This window comes from Rhincodon typus, chromosome 17 (assembly GCF_021869965.1).
Source record: "Rhincodon typus isolate 14 chromosome 17, sRhiTyp1.1, whole genome shotgun sequence".
NCBI classification, from domain to species: Eukaryota; Metazoa; Chordata; class Chondrichthyes; order Orectolobiformes; family Rhincodontidae; genus Rhincodon; species Rhincodon typus.
Genome location: NC_063348.1, coordinates 52173122 through 52196598, shown reverse-complemented (window position 1 = coordinate 52196598; position 23477 = coordinate 52173122). Strand labels below are relative to the sequence as shown.

Here is a 23477-nt window from a genome sequence, read left to right as displayed (position 1 = left end):
CCCATATCCCTTAATACCATAGCTCAGCAAAAATGTATTCATCTCAGATTTTAAAATAAAAACTGATCTAGCATCTGCTGCCATTTGTGGAAGAGAGTTCCAAACCTCTACCACCCTTTGTGTGTAAAAATGCTTTCTAACATCTCTCCTGAATGGTTTGGCTCTAATTCTCAGACTATGCTTCTTGTTCTATTTATTGAACTGCTCCACTTATAACAATTTTGAGGCCATTGAGTCTGCAAAGGAAGAGTTTATTCACTTAGATTAAAAGTCAGAGTAATTTTTGATTGTGAGATACTTAGGCTTTCATTTTTCCCTTCACTGTAAATGAAGCAGCTACATATCTTCCGTTATTAACATTGCCTGCTTGAAGCCTAATTTTATTTCTTACACCCAAATACTTCAATTTAAGTTTGATCAGGACTAAAATAACCACTCTGATATCGGGGAAGCTTTTCAAGTCCATTTCTTGCATTATTAGACAAGATAGAGGATAAATGCCAGTTGTCTGATATGTGATCCTTTTCTCATTTAGTTTCCAACCTATCTCCATTACACCATTCATTTTATCGATGTTAGGATGTTAAAGGTCCTCTAACAACCCTCCCTTGTTCTTTCTGAACTGTAAATGTACCTTCTTATCCATGTTTCTGTTTCAACATAAACATAGTTGACTTCTATAATTGCGGTTTTCAAAAGAGGTGTCAAATATGCAGCTGAGAAAAGAAATCTTACAGGTCCATAGAGAATAGGCAGTCACTCTTGTGAAGACTCACAGTAGTCACAGTTATCTGAGTGGCCTCCTTCTGTCCTGTAAACAGAGCTTCTTGAAGACACAAATTCCTTCTCATTCTCCTTCCTATGACCTGAAAGCTGGATTAGCTTCTCCCTCTTTCACTGCCTTTCTTTCCTGAAAAGTCTCTTCAGGTTGGTGAAACAAAAACATTAAACTCAAGGTATAGTTTCCTCATCTGTACTGTCCAACTTGTGAATTTATTTTGTGAAGCTCCATTACAGGATAAAAGTGAAAATATGAAGCTCGGGGATTGGGGCTGTAGTGATTTTATCTGATCTCTGACCTGCGTTAACTTTTCTATGCTGGTATTGGAGCCCTGCAAAGACATGCCTCTGTTTACAATACTGAGTAGCTTTTGCCCTTTACCTTAGTCTCTTAGTTTACAAAGCATTGCAACAGAAGTCACTAATACAGTCATAGAGATATACAGCATAGAAACAGACCCTTTTGTCCAATTCGTCCGTGCCGACCAGATATTCTGTATAAATCCAGTCTCATTGGCCCAAATCCCTCTAAACACTTCCTATTTATATACCCATCCAGATGCCTTTTAAATGTTGTAGTCATACCAACCTACACCACTTCCTCTGGCAGCTCATTTCATACGCAGACCACCTTCTACGTGAAAAAGTTGCCCCTTAAGTCCCTTTTATATCTTTCCCCTCTCATCTTAAACCTTTGCCCTGCAGTTTTGGACTCCCTCACTCAGGGGAAAAGACCTTGACTACTTACCCTATCCATGACCCTTATGATTTTATAAACCTCTATAAGGTCACCCCTTAGCCTCTGCGCTCCATGGAAAAAGACCCAGCCTATTCACCTTCTCCCTATAGCTCAAACCCTCCAACCCTGGCAACATCCTTATAAATCTTCTCTGAACTCTTTCAAGTTTCACAACATCCTTCATATAGCAGGGAGACCAGAATTGCACGCAATACTCCAAAAGTGGCCTCACCAATGTGCAGTATGACCTCCCAACCCCTACACTCAATGCACTGACCAGTAGGCAAGCATACCAAATGCCTTCTTCACTATCCTATCTAACTGTGACTCCTCTTTCAAGGAGCTATGAATCTGCACTCCAAGGTCTCTTTGTTCAGCAACACTCCCCAGGACCTTGCCATTAAGGTTATAAGTTCTGCCTTGATTTGCCTTTCCGAAATGCAGCACCTCACATTTATCTAAATTAAACTCCATCTGCCCCTCCTCGGCCCATAAATTTGATTGGTTTTTATATTATGTGATACTACTGTACAAGATGTTTTTAGTCCAGTGTCATCATCTAGGTATTTTAGTGCTCCACCTTAATAATATGTTCAATACAACTAACTGTGAAACGATAGCAGGAACTATATTTGTTTTTAATAAAAGAAAAATACTGCAGATGCTGGAAATCTGAAAAAAAGCACAGAGAATGCTTGAAAATTCAGCACGTCTGACAGCATTTGTAGAGAGAAATAGATTTGATATTTGAGTGTGGCATGAGTCTTCTTTAGTTTCTGATAAGATTTCTGACTGAGGTCTTCCACTTTCTGTTTGCAGTGAACAAGACAGTAGGCATTGTGCATTCATACCGTACTCAATCAAGTCAGTGTAACTCCAGAAGGTTCATTGCCATCCTAGGACTCCACATGACAGACCTGGGCTACATCAGTTTGAAAATCAATTTATCTTTTTTAATATGTGAATGGAATGTCAATAATGTCTTAATAAGAAAACAAGGAATAGGCGAAGTGATTACAAGAATTAACAGCATTGAAAATCCAACTGGATAGTACTGCAAATGGATTCTATAGAAACTAAGGTAAGGACAATTGTTTTACACTTTATACTGTCTTTTAATAATGATATTGTCAGCAGTTCCTTTGTCTGAATTTGGAGTTCTTGGCAATCGTGCAATGCTGGGTTAGAAGTGGAGAAAGAGTATATTCATACTTATTTGATCATATCGTTGCTAAATTGTTTGTAAGTTGAAATATATTTGTCAGAGGAGAAAATTGCATTTCAAATCCACACTGAGCAAGAGATTTTCAGATCATGTGCTTTCTTTTCTGTCGGTACATCAAATATCAAAATATTCTATTTGTTATGTGTGGATAATATTTACAAAAGACAGTCTAGCAAATGATAAAATTAGTAAGATACCAGAAGGTACAATTGCCAATCTTACCAAACCACGGTAAAGAGAGAGAGCGAGATAGATAATAGGTGGTAGTTTAACCTGAGGGTCACAACATCTCGTGCGAGGGGAGATGGAGAATCCTCCACGGTAATCTCGGCTGGTGCAGGAATTGAACCCATTATGTTGACAGCTGTCCAGCCAACGGAGCTCCCCTCGGTTATTCAATGACACTTCCATTGGTCACAATAAGGTTAATTTTCAATTTACCTCTGAATACTTTTCTACTATAGCCAATTAAACTTATTTTTCAAAGATGCTAATTTAATCAAGTCTTTTTGAATTTACAAAAAAAGATTGAGTTTATTAATTACTAAAAGTGAGAAGAAATAGCATTGCAACATGCGCACTGTAGAAATTAGAGGTGAGTCCACAAAGTTATATAAAATGCAGATGAGCCTTTGAATTGTTCGTGAAGATCAGATGGTCAAACAATGTAGTCAATGCAGCAGAGTTTACAGGTAGTGCTGATATTGATAGTTGAATAATTGATTTCAAGATTCTTAACTCTTCTTTGTAGAATCCTTATAGTGGGGAAGCAGGCCATTCAGTCCATCCCAACCCTCTGAAAGTATCCCACCCAGACCCAACCCCTGCTCTATTCTCTGTAACCCTGCATTCCATATGGCTAATCCACCTAGCCTACGCATCTTTTAAGAATAGAAGGAAACCAACACAGATATGGGGAGAATGTGCAAACTCCACACAGGCAGTTGCCCAAGGGTGGAATTGAACCCAGGTCCCTAATGCTGTGAGACAGCAGTGCTAACCACTGAGCCACCATGCCACCCATAGATGGAGTGATACTCTTTAGTCCAAATTGCTTTTGGCAGTGGTTTACTGGCAGCACACAGAGTGAAAAAGAGTCCTTTTCCTATTTATTTACCTGCAGAATGGGGGATTTAAATGGCTGTTTTCAGAGGTGTGGCCCTCACAACACACTGGTCTACACACACCGACTTTAGGCCATTGACACATGCTGACCAGGGTTGAAGCTTACTCGAACCTCTGTCTGTGTGAATTCTTGAAAGGGAGAAAATGCCAATATGTCACTTGCCCTGATTGCTCTCTGTTTGCCATTGTGTTTACAGTTTAAGATACTCCCAGGAGAATGTAAGTTCAGTTTGCAGTTTATTGTTTTAAATCCATTCGTGAAACATAGGCATCATTGGCTAGACCAGCATTTATTGCCCAGCCCTAGTTGTCTTTGAGAAGGTGATGGTGAGCTGCCTTCTTGAACTGCTGCAGTCCATTTTCTGTAGTCAGATCAACAATGCTGTTAGTTGTTGAAATGCAGGATTTTGACCCAGCGACAGTGAAGGAACGGTAATATATTTCCAAGTCAGGATGCTGAGTGGCTTGTAAGGGAAATTGCAGGTGGTGGTGTTCCTATGTATCTGCTGCCCGTGTTATAGTAGTGGAAATAGTAGTGGGTTTGGAAGTTGCAATATAAGGAATCTTGGTGAATTTCTGAAGAGGATCTTTTAGATGGAACACACTGCTGCTAATGAGCATCATTGGTGCAGGGACTGAATATTTGTGGATGTGATGCCAATCATGCGGGCTGCTTTGTCCTGGATGGTATTGAGCTTTTTGAGTGTTTATGGAACTGCATTCATCTAGGCAAGTGATATATCATACACCTGGCTTGTGCCTTATTGATGGTGGGCAGGCTTTGGAGAATCACGGGGTGAGTTACTTGACGGAGGATTCTGAGCCTCTGACTTGCTTTTGTAGCTCAATATTTAGATGGCTAGTCCAGTTCTGTTTGTGGTCAGTGCTCATCCTCAGAAAGTTGATAGTGAGGGACTCAGTGATGGTAATGCTATTGAGTGTAAAGGAGTGATGGTTTGCTTCTCTCTTGTTGGAAATCGACATTGCCTGACATTTGGACATAGATTGCTTCAGTATCTGAGTAGTTGTGAATGGTATGAACATTGTACAATCATTGGCGAATATCCCCACTTCTGACCTTGTAATGGAGGGAAGGTCTTGGACACTACCCGAGGAACTCCTGCAGAGATTTCCTGGAGCTGAGATGATTGATTTCTAACAACCACAACTATCTTTCTGCATGCCAGGTATGACTCCAACCGGTGTAGAGTTTTCATCCAATACTGATTGACTCCAGTTTTGCCCGAGCTTCTTGATGCTACACTTTGTCACATTCAGCCTTGGTGTGAAAGGCAATTGCCGTCGCCTCACCTCTTGAATTCTAGTCGTGTTTGTGCTCAAGTTGTAATGAAGTGAGGAGCAGGGTGGTTCTGGCGAATATTAAACTGAGAGCCAGTGAACAGGGTATTGCTGAACACATGCCGCTCAGTAATGATTGTATCTTCTATTACTGATGATCAAAATTAGACTGATGGGATGGAAATCTCCTAGTTTGGATTTGTCATGCTTTTTGTATGCAGGACATACCTGGGCAATTCTCTACATTACTGGGTAGATTCCAGTATCGATGCTGTTATGAAACAGCTTGGCTAGGGGTGCGGCAAGTTCTGGAGCACAAGTCTTCAGTACCATTTGCCAGAATGCTATTCAGACCCATATCCTTTGGCAGCATCTAGTTCCTCCAGCCATTTTTTGATATTGTGTAGAGTGAATTGAATTGGCTGAAGACTGACATCTGTGATGCTGAGCACCTTTTGATGAGTCTGAGATTGACCATCCATTCAGCACTTCTGGCTGAAGATTGTTGCAAATGCTTCAGCTTTATCTTTTGATGTGCTGGAATTCTGCATTATTGAGGGTACGGATATTTGTGGAGCCTCCACTTCCAGTGAATTGTTTAACTGTCAACAACCATTCATGTCCAGATATGGCCGGAGAGCAGCACTTAGATCTGATCCTTTGGTTGTGGAATCACTCAGCTCTGTGTATCACTTGCTGCTAATGCTGTTTGGCATTGAAGTATTCCTGTTTTGTAGCTTTGCCAGATCAACTTCTTACTTTTGGGTATGTTGGTGCTGACATGTCTTTCTGTGCTCATCACTGAACCAGAATTGATTCTCTAGCTTAGGAAAGCAAAATACTGAGGATGCCTGAAACCTGAAATTTAAAAAATGGAGAAACTCAGCAGGTTGGACAACATCTGTGAAGAGAGAAACAGAGTTGACATTTCCAGGCTGAACCTCTGCAGTGGTTCGGACAAAGCGTCAAATATTTGAAACATTAACTTGCACGCTCAGTGAAATGTGGCCTTGATGTTGTGGGCAGTCAGGAGTGTACCTGAATACTTCCACTGTTGCAATATCTCTCTTCCAGTGTCACCATAGTCTAAGCAGCATCTGCTTATGGCAAAGACATATACAAAATATTCATTTGACACCTCGGCTGTGCCTGTTGCCTCTATATGCAAATCCCTTTTTTGATCTCTAATCAACTCTACTCTTTCTTTTATACCTTTTTGATCAGTGGAACCAGTTGATGCATTGTATTTGGACTTCCAGAAGGTGTTCAACAACGTACTTCACAAAAGATTAAGTTGTAAGCTAAGATCCCATGATGTAGAAGGTAGTGTATCCGCATCGAAAGCAAATTAGCTAATGGGCTGGACACAGTAAATGGGGACAAGGTGTTTTTCTCTGCAGTTTGGCAATCTGTAACCAGTGGGTTTTACAGGGATCAATGCTGGCACCGTAGCTGTTTACAGTAGATATTAATGACTTAGAGGAAGGAAGTGAATGTATGTGGCCAAATTTGCAGACGACACAAAAATAGATGGAAAGGCAAGTTGTGAGAGGGATGCAAACAGTTATAGGGAGACATTGAAACGTTTGGGGTGGCACGGTGGCTCAGTGGTTAGCCCTGCTGCCTCACAGCGCCAGGGACCCAGGTCCAATTCCACCCTTGGGCAACAGTTTGGAGTTTGCACATTCTCCCCATGCCTGCATGGGTTTCCTCCTGGTGCTCTGGTTTCCTCCCACAATCCAAAGATGTATAGGCTAGGTGCATTGGCCATGCTAAATTGCCCGTAGTGTTCAGGGATGTGCAGATTAGGGGGATTGGTCTGGGTGGGATGCTCTGAGGGTTGGTGTGGACTTCTTGGGCTGAAAGGCCTGTTTCCACACTGTAGGGATTCTATGATCTTAAGTAAGTGGATGCAAAAGCTGGCAAATGAGTACCAAGTGAAATTGTTAATTTTGGAACAGAGAATAAAAGAACAAATATTATTTAAGTGGAGAATAAAAAACTACAGAAAGCTGCAACACAAAGGGACTTGTGGATACTTGTGCTTGAAATACAAAAAGATAGCGCACAGGTGCAGCAGGTAATCAGGAAGGCTAATGGAGTGCTAGCCCTTAATTCAAGGGGCTTGGAGTATAAGAGTGGGAAGTCTTACTGCAGCTATACAAGGTGCTGGTGAGACCACATCTGGAGTATTGCGAGCAATTTTGGTCAGCTTATTTAAGAAAAGATAATGTTTCATTGGATGCAGATCAGAGAAGGTTCGCTAGGATGATCCTCCATTTGGAGGGATTGTCTTATGAGCAAAGGTTAAACTGGTTGGGATTCTACTCATGGAAGTTTAGAAGAATGAGAGGTGGTCTCATTGAAACATGCACGACTCTTAAGGGTTTTGACAGGGTAAATGCCGAGAGACGTTTCTGATCAAGGGAGAATCTAGGGCCAGTGGTCATAGTCTCAGATCAAGGGACGCCAATTTAAGACTGAGATGAGGAGGAATTTCTTTCAGAGGCTTGTGAATCTTTGGAACTCCTTGCCACAGAGAGCTGTAGGTGGGCAGAGTCCATGTGTATATTTAAGGCCAAGATAGATAGATTCTTGATCAGTAAGGGAATAAAGATTATGAGGAACGGCAGGAAAGTGAACATGAGGAGTCTGGATCAGCCATGATAATGCTGAATGACGGGATAGGCTTGAGGGGTGGAACGGCCTACTGCTATTCCTATTTCATACAGTCTTAGGGTCTTGACTCCATCTCTTGTGCCTATAAGTTCTTTCTTACTTTCCCTGGGCTAGTTTAGAAATATAATGGAGTTGAAATTGAGGGTCCTCTTCTCTGCTGCCATCAAAGCTCTTTTGTCAGCACTTTCCTAATCTGTAGCTGCTCACACTGAGAAGGACACGGAAAGCAGACGCATGGGAGCAATATCAGCTGCAGCTTACCCTCCGATGTCACCCTCCATATTGACCTGCAGCTTCATTGCTGTTCCTTCACTGCTGCTGGGTCAACTTTCTGGAGCCCCTTTCAAACAGCTCTGTGGGTGTACCTCCACCAGACTACAGTGATTAAGAAGACAGCTCACCACCACTTTCTCAAGGATAATTATAGACGGGCAATAAATACTGGCCAATACAGTGATAACCATATCCCAAGAAATAATTAAAAAAAAACATTTTGGGATGTCCTGAAGTGTTTTAAAATTACTTCAAATAATTTTTCTGAAGGGCAAAGAGATTCTTGAACTTCTGTTAAATTTTAAATAGAAAAGAGAACTCAAAACATCCATTTGCTGGAATGTTATATTAAGCGCAGGTTAGAAAGTCAGACCCTTCCGTTCCTGATCATTGGGCCCCACAGTGGGTAGGCAGCAGCATCAAGCTCAGAAATGAGATTTTAGTTTAAGTTTGATAAGTACCATTGTCATTTTTATTTGTTTCTGTTAACATTTAATAGTAAGGAAGAAGGTCTTAGGTTACAGGAGGATGTGGACAGGTTGATCAGATGGATAGATCCGTGGCAGATGGAATTTAACCCTGAAAATTGTGAGGTGATGCACTTTGGAAGAATGAATAAGACAAGGGAGTACTCAATGAACATAGGACACTAGGAAGCTCAGAGGAACAGAGGGATCTTGGGCTGCTTGTCCACAGAACCCCGAATGCGGCTGGCCAGATCAATAGGCTAGTTCAGAAGGCATATGTGACACTTGCCTTTATCAGTCATGTATAGATTATAAGAGCAGGGAGGTCATACTGGAGTTGTACAGTACTTTGGTTAGACTACAGCTGGAATATTGTCTGCAATTCTGGTCACTGCGCTATAGGAAGGATTATGATTGCATTGTAGGGGCTGCATAGGAGATCACCAGGATGTGGCCTGTAATGGAGTACATTAGGTATAAAGAGGGGCTGGATAAGCCTCTATAGAGCAGAGAAGGCGGACAGGGGATCTGATAGAGGTGTATAAGATGATGAGGTGTATGGTAGGGTGGACAGGAAGTAGCTGTTACCATTAGTTGAAATCTCAATAATGAGGAGGCGTAATTTTAAAATGAAGAGGGAAAGGTTTAGAGAGGATTTGAGAAAGTATTTCTTCATCCAGCGGGTGGTGGGAATCTGAAATGCACTGCCTGGGAGTGGCATAGAGACAGGCAAACTCACAATCTTCAAAACATACTTGGATGAGCACTTGAAATGTGATAACCGTCAAGGCTGTGGGTCTTGTGCTGGAAAGTGGGATTAATCTAGATAGGTCAGTGCAGATTGGATAGGCTGAAGGGCCTGTCCTGTGCTGTGTGACGCTGTAACTGTAACATTCTGATCTGTTGTTACAACGCCCTGTGAATGGTTGTTTCAACTGTTAGTTCAAAAGAGTATAAGGTCTGATCCTATAGGAATGATCTTGACATCTAGCTACTGGTTTTTCTTCCTTATTACAGATGGAATATGTATACAACAACAAAAACCATGTAGGTATTTGGTGGGACAGCATTAAAATCCCAGTTGCAGTACTCTTGGCTCTGCACTAGTTTCAGCAGTTGATGGGGCATGACACAGAAACATAGAAAATTGGAGCAGGAGTGGGTCATTCAGGCCTTCAAGTCTGATCTGCCATTCAATATAATCCTGGCTGATCATCCAACTCAGTACCCTGCTCCCGCTTTCTCCCCAAACACTTTGATCTGTTTAACCCTAAGAACTATATCTAACTCCTTCTTGAAAACATTCAATCTTACGGCCTCAACCACGTTCCGTAGCAGAGAATTCCACAAACTCACCACTCTGGCCTGCAGCATCTTTGGCGAGAAAGCAGAGTTAACGTTTCGGGTCCAGTGACCTTTCTTCACAACGGGGGTGGGGGAGTGGGGAGATGTTAGGAGTAGAGGAGGAGTGTTCCAGGGTGCCCTGGAGGGAATGCTCCCCACGGAAGACTGACAAGGGAGGGGAGGGAAATATGTGCCAAGTGGTGGCATCTTGCTGGAGGTGGCAGAAATGGCAGCTCATTTTCCTTTGGATGAGGATGTTGGTAAGGTGGAAAGTGAGGGTTGGGGCCACTATCACTTTTGTTGGAGGGAAGAGAAGGGGTGAGGGCTGAAGTGTGGGAGATGGGTCGGACACGGCTGAGGGCCCTGTCAAACTGAGGGAATCCTCAGTTGAGGAAGAAAGTGGACATTTCAGACACCCCCTTGCAGAATCATCAGAACGTGCTTCCTGTGTTTACCCAGTCTAGTCCTGTTAGAATTTTATAGGTATTGTAAGATTCCCCCTCATTCTTCTAAACTCTTCTAAACTAATAAAGAGAAGGTTCTATGCAGGAATAAATTTATTTCTTTTAAGGACAGAGAGTTCCTGCTTTTGTTTAGGTTGACAGAAAGAACAAGAATAATGTACATGATTCTTAAAGCTGCTGCTCATACACTTACACACATAAATAAAAACATCAGCGTTGTGATGACTGAGAGAATATTGTAGGCAAATTCATTTTAAACATGAAGAATTTCAACAGTAGTTTTGCTTGTACCTATTGCATAGGTAATTACAATAAGCAAAAATCTTGGAATGACTAAGTTGTCCAACTGATAGCTCTATTATTATGCTGTACCACTGCTCTCAATGATCAAACACTGACTTGTTCCTGCCCATAACCATTAAATCTTCTTGAGCAAAATAAACCCGATACTTAACTTTTTAATGTAAGTTGTAAAACATCAATTAAACTGAAAAAAATATAAAATCACAGGTACAATTACAGACGTGATTTGCTTCAGATGGCAGTGTTATGAAGATATTACTTAATAACTAAATGTAAAAGCAAGATGTGATCAGTTTTGCATGTAACTAATAATCACATTTAAATATCTTGCAATGTAATAATTATTTGGCTTTTTAGAGAGAAAGTGTATTTTTTCAGTCCAGGCTTTTAAATTCGAAAACAATCAAATGTCCCTTCCCAAAATATTATTTTTCCAGAAAAATGCATAACAAATGTTGAAGCAGGATTAAGTTTCTGTGAAATTGCTTTTCTGTGTATAAATGTTTTCAAACCAATAGAACCTGATATTTTCTCCATGTTTCTGCCAACTATGGCAGGAAGAAGAAAGTACTTGGCAATATTGCATCTCAAATATTTGTCAGAGCACAAACATAGAAGCTCTTTCTGTGCATGCTGTTGCTGTTAGCAGCAAATAGAGTTCACTCAGAAGTCAGATAGGGTCAGCAGACCCCTCTCGCTGACAAAAAGGTGCAGAAGCTATTTAACTGAAAAAGAAAATGGTAACCGTTGGTGTGTTAGAATGGCAATATAAGTATTTCAGATACTGTGGACAGCTTTGGAAAGAATACATGCTTGAAGTGTTCAAGTTACACATTTTATAATTCACATGGTTTCTTGTGACTTAAGGCAATCTGTCTTGACAAGGATTTATCCTCATGTCTGTCTTATTTGTGCAACCCCGTATTCTGAGATTATATCCTCTGGTCCCAGACTCACCCAAAGGGAAACAACCTCTTCACATCTACCCTGTCAGGTTCCCTAAGAATCTTGTGTGTTTCAAGAAGGTCGCCTCTTGTTCTTCAAAACTTCAATGAGTTTAGACCTAAACTACTGACTAGAATCAGAATCCCTACAGTGTGGAAAGAGGTCTTTTGGGCACCGACCTTCCAAAGAGCGTCTCACCAAGATATAGCCCCCACCCTATCCCCATAACTCTACATTTACCATGGCTAACCCACCTAGCCTGCACATTGTGGGATAACTTAGCATGGCTAATCCACCTAACCTGCACACCTTTGGACTGTGGGAGAAAATTGGAGCACCCAAAGGAGGCCCAGACTAGTCCTGTTAGAATTTTATAGGTATTACAAGATTCCCCCTCATTCTTCTAAACTCTTCTAAACTAGTAAGGAGAAGGTTCTGTGCAGGAATACATCTATGTCTTATAAGGACAGAGAGTTCCTGGGGGAGAATGTGCAAACTCCACACAGATAGGTGCCCAAGGCCGGAATCAAACCCAAGTCCCTGGTGGTGTGAGCTTACGGTGCTAAACACATACTTCATCTCAGAACTGTTGCTAACACAATACCATTGTACAGAAAAACAAAAGCACTTGTTTGATTATGTAAATGGAGGAGTTTGATTGGTGTGTTGTAATGGAGTCCTGTACTGCATCGATGAGAATCCACCCTAGTGGTCAATTGTGAGTAAGTGCTGGTACAGGAATTAGTTGAGAAACAGTTTTATTAAGTCAGTGGCACCTTTGGATAGGAAGAACAATGTGTGCACCCTTTAAAAATGGTTTTATAGGTAGAAAAACATTTGTCGTGGCATAATCGTGATTGTGGTTCTTTACAAGGCTACACAGAGAGACCTTAAGGATGCAACTAATTCTGCATTACTCTAGCAAAAGTGCCGACAGAGGCATGGTGGCCTCCTCCTGTGCTGTAAACTTTGGGATTTGCCCTGTATTTTCTCAGTGGTTTATTATTGCAATTTTATTGGGAATGACTTCAGTGATCTTTTAATTTTATTTATCAGAAATTATTGGATTGTTTGTTTCAAGATGCTTTCCAGTCACCAGGTATGTACGTCATTTAAGACCTGTGCGTCCAACTGTGCTTACTAATTGCAGTTGGCCATTTGACCTCTTGTCTGGTTCAGTGAGGCTTCTGGTTCTCTGATGTTCTGCCTGCCCTCAACTGCAAGGCTGTGGTGGGCCTTGTCATGGTGTCTGCCTTCCTTTGATGATTGTGCTCTGCAGGCGGATCTCAATGTCACTAAATGAGCACCAAGCTTGTTGACAGCTCAAATAGAGGCTCCTTATTTTAAGGTGGCTTTGGGTGACCGATGCATTCTTTTCAGGAGCTGAAAAATTATCACTCAAGCCCTTGGATTGATTCTGAACATACTTTTGAAGAACATTTGAACAGTTCCTTCGTACTTTCTTCCTTTTTTATTTACCCTATCCCTTTTAATCCACTTACTGAATCAATCACAGCCAGATTTCCTTCTTACCTATATAATTAACTCTGTTTAAGTTCAAGGTTCTTGTTTTGAACGTGACTACATTACTACCGCACATAATGAGGAATTTAAATTGTATTATGTTCACTTTTTCCCTGAGACTTTTCGACTATGAGGTTGCTAACACTAATTAATACTAACTAACCTGCCTCACTACAAAAATAACTTTGTCCTGGATGGATTGTTCATGTGAGAGATTTCTACAAATTCATCTTCCACATTTGTTCATTTGACCATAAAATGTAGGGACAGAAGTTGACCATTTGCCCATGGAGTCTGCTTTACCATTCAATGAGATCATAGCTGATCTAGTAACTCTCAACTCCACTTTCCTGCCTTTTCCCCAGAACCCTTGATTCCCTACTGATTAAATATCTGTCTATCATAGTCCTGCATATATTTGATGACCCAGCCTTGACAGCCTTCTGCAGTAAAGACCTCCATAGATTCAGTATCCTCTGTTAGAAGAAATTCATTCCCATGTCTGTCTTAAATGGGCAACCACTTATCCTGAGATTATACTCTCACAAGGTAAAACAACCTTTCCACATCTGCCCTGTCAATTTCCCTAAAAGTCTTGTATGTATCAATAACATTGACTATCATTCTTCAAAAGTCCAATCAGTACAGGCCCAACTGACTTAACTTTTCCTCCTAACAAAGTCCCTCCAAACCTGGGATCAGACTAGTGAACCTTCTCTGGACTACCCACAATGTGTCAGTGCATCTTTCTTAGATAAGGGCTCCAAAACTGGTGGCTCAATGGTTAGCACCGCAGTGCCAGGGACCCGGGTTCGATTCCGCCCTCGGGCGACTGTCTGTGTGGAGTTTGCACATTCTCCCTGTGTCTGTGTGGGTTTCCTCCGGGTACTCTGGTTTCCTCCCACAGTCCAGAGATGTGCAGGTTAGGGTGGATTGACCATGCTAAAATTGCCTGTAGTATTTCAGGCATGTGCAGCTTAGGTGGGTTATAGGGGGATTGTTCTGGGTGGGATGCTCCAAGAGTCAGTGTAGACTTGTTGGGCCGAAGGGCCTGTTTTCACACTGTAGGGATTTTATGATTTGTGGCCCAAAAAGTGTTTTCTATAGTTTTAGCAAGATCTCCCTACTTTTATATGCCATTCCCTTTGAAATAAAGGCTAGCAGCCCATTTGTCTTCCCTATATTATGATTTAGCACAAGGACTCCCAATCCCTCTGTGTTAAGGCTTTGAACAGTTTTTCTCCATTTAAATAATATTCAGGTCCTCTATTTTTCCTGCCAATCTCACATTTGCTGATGTTGCACTCCATCTGCTAAGTCTTTGCCCAGTCACTCAACCTGCCAAATCCCTCTGGGGACTAACAGACAAACATTCAGCTTTTTTTTCATAGAACCCTACAGTGTGGAAACAGGCCCTTCAGCCCAACAAGTCCACACCGACCCTCAGAGCATCTCACGCAGAACCATCCCCCTGTAACCCACCAAATCTGCACATCCCTGAACTGTATAGGCAATTTAGCATGGTCAATCCACCTACCCTGCACATCTTTAGACTGTGGGAGGAAACCCACATAGACACGGGAAGAATGTGCAAACTCCATACAGACAGTCGCCCGAGGGAAGAATCAAACCCAGGTCCCTGGCGCCGTGAGGCAGCAGTGTTAACCACTGAGCCACCATGCCGCCCTAAACAATGGTGGGAATAGTCAATAGGCCCCCTAACAGTAGTAAAGGTACCATAGTCCTACTGGACCATAGGGTTGCTTTCTGCTTACAGAGAGCAAGACTAATGATGGTTTAATCTAAAAGTCACCAGACCTCACGTGGAGAGCAAGATTAAGAAAGAGAATCCTTCATTGTAACCTCAGCTAGTGCAGGAACTGAACCCATGCTATTGGCATCACTCTGCATTCTAAGCCAGATATGTAGCCAACTGAACTAACTGTCCCCCTTTAGACACAAGCCCACGACCCTGTAATTAAGAGTCTCATGCTCTACCAACTGAGCTAGCTGGGTATTGTATCATTACATCATTCTCAGCGCTTGCCTTTCCACCTATTTTGTGTCATCCATCATCTTGGCTACAAGCACATTCTGTTTCTTCATCCAAATCATGAATATATATTCTAAATGATTGTGGCTCCAGCATTTGTAATAAGGAATGACATAAATTTGGCTATAAGAAAGATTGTAACTCAGATGATCAGGCAATCTAATAGGCATGTGTGCAGATTAGGAATATGTAGGGTCAGAATACACTGGTGAAGTGTATTTATAGGACTCCATTGAAGACCCTCAGTTGGTGGCCATGTAGGAAGGTGATATTCCTTCTCACCAATGGATGGAATTAGTGTGGAGGCCAAATGGGGGAGGGGGGGTGTTGAGTCCTTTCCTGCTCCGTTAATTCCCCACTGCTCCCCAAGCCTAGAAAATGGGAGGTACTCTGGTTGCTGCCATGATTAGGTAGAAACCTGTTAGCCAATTGAAGCCAGGGACATGAAATGGCCAAGAATGAAATTGAGGCCCACAGGTATGCATTGGTTCACATGCTCAGAGTTAAACTCAGTACCAGTATAATTGTAGTGATTATAACAAGGTCAGCCAGGTAGACCTCACAGACTATGAGTTCCCTGATTGGGGCTGTTAATTCAGTCCAATCAGGGAGCCCTTGCTGACAGATCAGAACAGCAGCGTCAGATGTTCTGTTCACTCTGAGAGCTGGCTGTCAGGGACCTGGATCAATGTCCAGGACTCTCCACATGTAAATACAGTGTGACTTAGTGACAGGGTACAGGCCTCAGTGGGTTTATTTCAGTAATCATTTTTGAGATTTCACTTGCTAGGCTAGTGATCTTTCCGAGTTTGTGATCATGACTTTCTGCGGAGAATAGATTAGTAGCAGACCACTCAGCCCTTCGAGCCTGCTCGACCATTCATTAAGATCAAGGCTGATCATCCAGCTCGGGACCCTGTACCTGCTTGCTCCTCAATGCTTTTGATCCCTTTAGCTCTAATGAATGACACAAGGTAATCAGAGATTGCCATTTACTGAACTTTCCTGCAAAAATTGGAATAAATTTCTGACGGAGCCTTTGCAAAGGTGTTTTAGTTGCACGGTATTTAAAAAATACAGAAATGAGATAATGTTACCAGGTTTCATTTAAATGGAAGCAGGTATTTAGAGACTGTGTTGAATATCAATATTTACAATGCTTCCATTTCTATAAGTATACAAACTCAGTTGAGAAATGAAGAAACCTGCTACATAGTTACGCCATAGAGATTTCTTTATTAATTCATGGGATGTGGACATCAGTGGCTAGGCCAACATTTATTGCTGATCTCTATTTGCCCAGAGGGCAATTAAGAGTCATCCACAATAATAACTATCTGTAGACACGGGCAGAGTTCCTTCATTAAAGCCCATGAGTGAACCAGATGGATTAGTGGTAGTTACATTGTCAACATCAGACTAGCTTTTAATTTCAGATTTTCAGCTGGATTCAAATTTCACTATGTTGAGCTTTTAACAGTAGAATATTAGACTGGAGTTATAGGATGAACAACTAAGTGACTTTACCTTGCACCACCAGCTCTCCTGGATAGTTTGCAGCAATTATAAAGCCAGTGGCTGGCATTCTGAGCTCACGTCTACCATGTTGGGTGTTGCTGCTGCCTTGGCATCTGTGGTCAGGAGGACAAACACAACTCAAAGAGGAGAAGGGTAACTAGGCTAGGAACAGTTCTCAGCTGGAGTTGGGAATGGCCTACTGGTATTATTGTTAGACTATTAATCCAGAGATTCAGCTAATGTTCCAGGGACCTGGGTTTGAGTCTCATTGTGGCAGATGGTTGAATTTGAATTCAATAAAGAATTTGGAATTAAGGATCAAATGATGACAATGAAACCATTATTGATTGTCGGGGGGGAAAAAAAAACCCGTCCGGTTCACTCATGTCCTTTTAGAGAAGGAATTTTGTCATTCTTACCTGGTCTGGCCTACATGTGACTTCAGACTCACAGCAATATGGTTGATTCTTAACTGCCGTTTGGTCATTTAGGGATGACAATAAATGTTTGCCTAGCCAGGGATGCCCACATCCAGTGAGTGAACAATGGAAAACATTGGCCCAGTGCATTTGGTTACCTTTTAGCCATAGAGAACCTACGGCCTCCTCGAAGGACCTAGCAGATGTTGTGCAGAAAATGGTTCAAACAAGAAACCATTGGAAACGACAGTGTTGAATGGACAGATCCCTCAACTGCTGATGACTGTATTTCCCATTCCTTCAAACCTACTGATCCTTCAAAAATACAAACTGTTCCAGAGACTCTGACATGATCTCTGGAAGAGTAACTATGAATTCTTTCTGCAACGTGTCTGGACTGTGTGACTGTTCTGAAAATCCAGCCATTGGACTCTGATACTTATTTTGATCGTGGCAGTGGGGAGGAGGCAAATGTTTCCACCACATTTTCAGTCTGTTTCAAATATAATCTGTGCAGAATCAGCTGAGTCTATGCAAAAGATCAGGGCATTTAAATTGCTCAAGGATCATGCCTTGAATCATTTACTCCCATGCATTCTGTGACCATTTACAATATATTACAATGACCTGTGCCTGGGATGGAAACACTATCCTGTTAACAGAGATTGGAAAAACTGGTCTAACTGCGTTCTCTAGAGTTTGGAAGAATGACAGATGATCACACTGAAACCTACAAGATACCTAAATAAGCTGACAGGGTAGATGCAGGTAAGATATTTTCCCTGGTTGGAAAGTCTAAATTCAGGGTGCCTAGCCAGAGATGCCCACAGGAATCCAACATTCGTGTTATAGCAGAACTGACTGTCGATGGAAACAGGCTGTAGTTCCTTTTGAGGCCTCAACCAAACCAGGATTTTCAAGGTTGTTTTGGTGACATTGTCAGGAATAACTGAGTGGTACATTCCAAGTTGTGTGGAAAAATACTCGGAAATTTGCAATGGGAACAATTTGTATTTCGTACACTTTTTGGGACGAGCCTAGTTAGATGTCATTCTAGTTTTCTGAAGACTGCCGATATAGCAAAATACATCAGCATTGATTTAACACATTTCACTTGGTCTTCATTACAGTTTTTTTGTTCAGAATCATCATTTCAGTAACAAATATCAAATTTCCTTTTAAAATCTGCAATCCAGTCAAAACTTGTAAAGTGTAATTTTGGAAAATATATATAGCTGCTTTTCTGAAGGAATTAAGTTCATTCTGTGAAGCTTTCTGCTACAAGTTTATTGGCAGTGATGCAGTCATGAAATCCTTAGGACTGTCTGATCTTTGCTGTTCTATTTGCCGACATAGTTATCAACTCATTTTAAAACTGATTTCTCTGTTTGAAGTTTACAGTTGCAATGAGCGAATGAGCATCACTGGACTTGATTATAAACCATATGTGCCACCCACTTTGCCTCACATCATTTTTGTAATTTCTGTTACCCCCATAGGTTACATTTATATGTAGGTATGTTAGTTTCTCATGTATCAGTAAATAAACAATGAAATAGAGATGCTTAGTGTAGTGGGTGTAGGACTATAAGGAATGTGCATGCAGTGATAACAATGATAAACATTCATCATTATTTACGTTCATTTACTAGAGAGCAGATGTTTCCTTTGAGGTAATCTAGCCAATTAAGTGTTAGCTATGATTAATCCAGGCATAATATAAAAGTTCACATGGAAAATAATAATTTACTGCATGGTCACAGGAGAAAGCTACTTGGCAATATTAGATTATCTTTCAAATAATACATATATTTCTTGTTTAAAGACATAGCAACTGGATCGCACCAATCTACTTTCTCGATTTTTTTAATCAACCTGTTGAGAGATATCATTCCACTGCTTTGGAGGAGGTGAGATATGAACCCAGGTCGTTTGGCTCAGAGGCAGGGATACTACCACATCACAAGAGCCCACAATCTACCTTGACAACAAATCGCAATGATATGTCCTCACAGCACTACTAATTGCTTATGAGATCTATAGAATACTTTCAGTGTAAACTCCCTGCTTCACCATATCTTGCTCCCTAACAGATTGACTTCATTTCCACATTCAGGTTGAATACTGACTGTACCTACATGCATAGCAATTTTAACCTTATTTTAATTTTTCATGTCTCCCTTGTTTTCCACTGAATTCGTAGAATCTCCATCTTCCTTTAACCTCTCCAAATTCCGAATTCATGGCTACTTCCAACAGTACAAACGTACGAATTAGGAAGAGGAGTAGGTTACTCGAACCCTTGAGTGTGTTCCACCATTTGACTATGTTATGTCTGATCTGAATGTGTCCTCAGTTCTACTTTTGTATCCTGCATAAAATCTGACTCCCTTGCTGGTTGAAAATCTGCCTAACTCAGCTTTAAAAATCTTCAAGAGCCTGCCTTCACTTTTCATTTAGGAACTGAATTTCACAGGCCAATAACCCGCTGAGAGAGAAAATAAATCTCCTCATCTTTGTCCTAAATGGGAGGTTTCTTAATTTTGAACTGTTCCCACTGGTTCCAGTCTCACCCATAGGTGGAGGCAGCCTCCCAGCATCCTCGCTGTCAAATCCCTCAAGATCTTGTACATTTCAGTAAGATCACCTCTCATTTTAAAATGCAAAAGATAAAGGCCCAAACTTTCCAGCCCTTCCTCACAAGATGACCTCTTCATAATTCATAGTATAGTATAAAATAGGGGGTACAATTCTAAAGGGGGATGCAGGAGCCAAGTTACCTGGGTATGTACATACACAGATCATTGAGGGTGGCAGAACAGGTTGTGAGAGCAATTAATAAAGCATACCATAAAATGTAAGAGTGGCATAGGCCATTCGGCCCATTTAGTCTGCTCCACCATCTAATGAGATCATGGCTGTTCCGATAATCCTCAATTCCACTTTCCTGCTTTTACCCATAACCCTCGACTCCCTGGCTGATTAAAAATCTCTCTACCTCAGCTTTGAATATACTTAATGTCCTAGACTGCACAGCCTTCTGTGATAAAGAATTCCACAGATTCACACCCTCTGAGAAAAGAAATTCTCATTACTGTCTTAAATGCGTGACTCTTATTCTGAGATTATGCTCTGTCTCTCAATTCTCCTGCAAGAGGAACAACTTTACCCCATCCCTGTCAAGTCCTCTAAGAATCTTGTATGTTTCAGTAGGGTGCTCTCTCATTCTTCTATATTCCGATGAGTACAGACCCAATTTACTCAACCTCTCCTCGTATGACAGTCCCTCCAGACATGGTGTCAGCCTAGTAAATCTTCTCTGGACTGTCCCCAATGCCAGTATGTCATTCCCTAGATAGAGGGCCAAAAACTATTCACAGTATTCTAGTAGTGCTCTACATACAGTATCCTGAGCTTTATTAATAGGATGAAAGAGTACAAGAGCAAGGAACTGATATTGAAATTGTGCAAGACAGTGGTTAGATGTCAGCTGGACTATTACATACAGTTGTGAGTGCTACATTCTAGGAAAGATATGAATGCATTGGAGAGAGTGCAGAAGCTGTTAACAAGAATAGTTTCTAGGATGAGAAATTTCAGTTATGAGGATACATTGAAGAGGTTAAGTCTGTTCTCCTCGGAGAGAAAAAGTCTGATAGAGGTCTTCAAGATAGGAAGAAACTGTACTTGCTTGAAAAAGAATCAAGATCCAGAGGGCATAGATTTGCAAAAGGAGCAAGGGTGATGTGAGAGAAAACTTTATCACTCTGCAAATAGTTAGGGTATGGAATCCATTCCTTAGGAAGACGATGGAGGCAGGTTCAATTAAGGCATTCAGGAGAGTGTTTGGATGATTATTTGGGTAGAAATAATATGTAGGAATATGGGGAAAAAGCAGGACATTGGCAGTTGGTGATAATGCTCATCTGAAGAGCCAGGAATGTACAGGCTAGACGGATTAGCCATGGGAAGTGCAGGGTTACAGGGATGGGGTATGGGAAGTGGGTCCGGGGGGATGCTCTTTGGAGGGTCAGTGTGGATTAATGGGCTAAATGGCCTGCTTCCACACTCTAGCGATTCTATGATTAGCGAGTGTGGAAATGATGGGCCGAAAGCCTCCTGCACTGACAGTTGTCATCTTCTCTATCCATACCATTCAATCTCAAACCTCACATTGCAGTCTTATCTTGACTAATTTTCCCTTCTCATTTCTGTCTTTTTTTTGACATGAATAATCATGCCATTATCCCCTGACATTTCTGCTGCTCGCTCAGAGGGCAGTCAGTCTGCGGAACTTCCTACCACAGAAAGCTGCGGAGGCCAGATCACTGAGTATACTCAAGAAAGAGATTGATGTATATTTTTAGGTATCCAAAGTTATCAATGGGTTTGTAAAGCAAACGGAAATATGTCATTGGGATAGAGGATTATCCTTAATTATATGGAAAGGCTGTGCAGGCTTAAAGAGCCAAATAGTTGCAGTGAGCTAAGGGGTCTGTCCTCATCATTCCATTCATAGGTAAAAACTGAAAGAACTGCAAATGCTGTAAATCAGAAAGAGAAACAGAAATTGCTGGAAAAGCTCAACAGGTCCGGCAGCATCTGTGCAGAGAAATCAGAGTTAACGTTTTGGGTTGAGTGATCCATCCTCAGAACCCCGCACCATTCATAGGTATCCAATCAAAGCTGGAGCATCTCCAGTACAGACTGATTTACTCCACTCTCCCAGTTATCAGCTTGAGATTCCTTGGCCCCTGCTTTTTATCATCTATGAACTACCTATCGATAATGTAATCTGTGAGCTAACCACCTACATGCGCACTCTCAATGATCACTTCTCCTTCAACCCGAAAGGTCATGATATTGAGTGAGAATTTTTGGAGTCCCCTTGGTATATCTAATGAGTAGTTTGAAGATGACGTTAGTCAGCAATGATTTTATTTGAGCATATAATTTGAGATTAAATACATGCAGTTGGTGGTTAGTTATATTATTTGAGTTTGACATTGTCTTTTAGTTGAGATGATAGCACGTTCTGCCTTTCATTTCCAGCCAGTCTCCTGGATTTGATGGCAATATTGTCATCTAGTTGTCAGTTAGGAACCCAAACCTTGGTTTACATTCAAAAGCTAGTAATCCTTGTTTTAAAAAAAGCCACTGCTTTGCACTCAAATCACATTATCCAGCCAAAGAAACACCATGCAAAATTCACTGCTTGCTCAGATTTTAATCCTCCGCCCCAACCACACATTGTTTATTTTAACTATTAAGTTGTTATAAAGTGCGGCTATTTTAACAGAAAGGGATATACTTTCCCACAGTAAACTATGGGACAGGACTTTAACTGCCAAGGGGCAATGCAGACAGGTGTGGTTTGTTTAGCTGGAGGTGTGTTTGTGTGCGTGCATGCGCGCTGTCTTATGGATTTAACAAGGCAGCTTTGCAGATGGTTGAGAGCGACCCCTTTCCTCCTCCATCCCAATCCCCCCTCCCCCCCACCCCGCATAAACTTGTTGGGATTTTAAGAGGCAAATAACTGAGAATTTCACCTATCTTTCTGGCTTCAGCAGCAACATTTATAGAACAATTTGGAACTTAAATCCAGTGAGGACTGTTTGTTCTGCGAAATAGTCAGGTTGGGAAGCCTTTAATGAGTGAAGAGCTGCAGACATGCCCTGGTGGAGGGCAGGATCCCCCACCCCAACCCCCCAGCGATTCTGGCCATGTGCTGTCTTTGCTGGACAAGTGGTTTCCACTGACTCGCAAATCAGTCCACCTCTCTCAGACTCGACTCACCGTCAGGCCTCAGCTCCCTTCTGTCAGCCTGCCCTGTAGCAATGGGGACAGCTATTACAGCTCCCTCTTACACCTCTGATGGGGAACAAGAGGAATAACATCAACACCAACACTACCCCGTGCAGCGGGAGCACCACCAGCCTTCTCACTGCGCACAGGCCACTGTACTGACTGAGAAGCTGGACACTGGGATCCAGTTTGAAGCGGGCGAGATCCCCAACAAGTGTCTACAATCAGATGATTAGCTCCCTTAACATGTGAGAGAGTTACTACAGGCTTTCATGGCAAAAGATTGCTGATATCTGCAGTTTATTCAAACAAAGCCCAATATACAGTGAACCAGGTGAGAATGCAAGGCCAGTGGTCATGAAGGTTTCAACCACTGGAGCAAGTTTCCGTCTGCTATCAGCAATGTTCCCCCCCAATCCTGCTCTTACCTGCTTTTATTTCCCAGTTCTCTGTCTCTGCTTGAGGTTATGCATTTCTTTGCAAGGAGAGAAATCAGTTTGGGGACCTGGGTTTGA

General features: G+C 41.7%; 1 protein-coding gene across 3 annotated transcripts in view; it reads left to right on the top strand.

Moving 5' to 3' along the window:
- Nucleotides 1–23477, top strand: part of kcna4 (potassium voltage-gated channel, shaker-related subfamily, member 4) — a 73388-nt gene that overhangs the window by 6830 nt on the left and 43081 nt on the right. For all 3 annotated transcript variants that reach the window (XM_048606956.1, XM_048606955.1, XM_048606954.1), the window contains exon 2: nucleotides 2339–2600. The gene's annotated coding sequence lies outside the window, so the exon portion shown is untranslated. The remainder of the gene's footprint in view (nucleotides 1–2338; nucleotides 2601–23477) is intronic.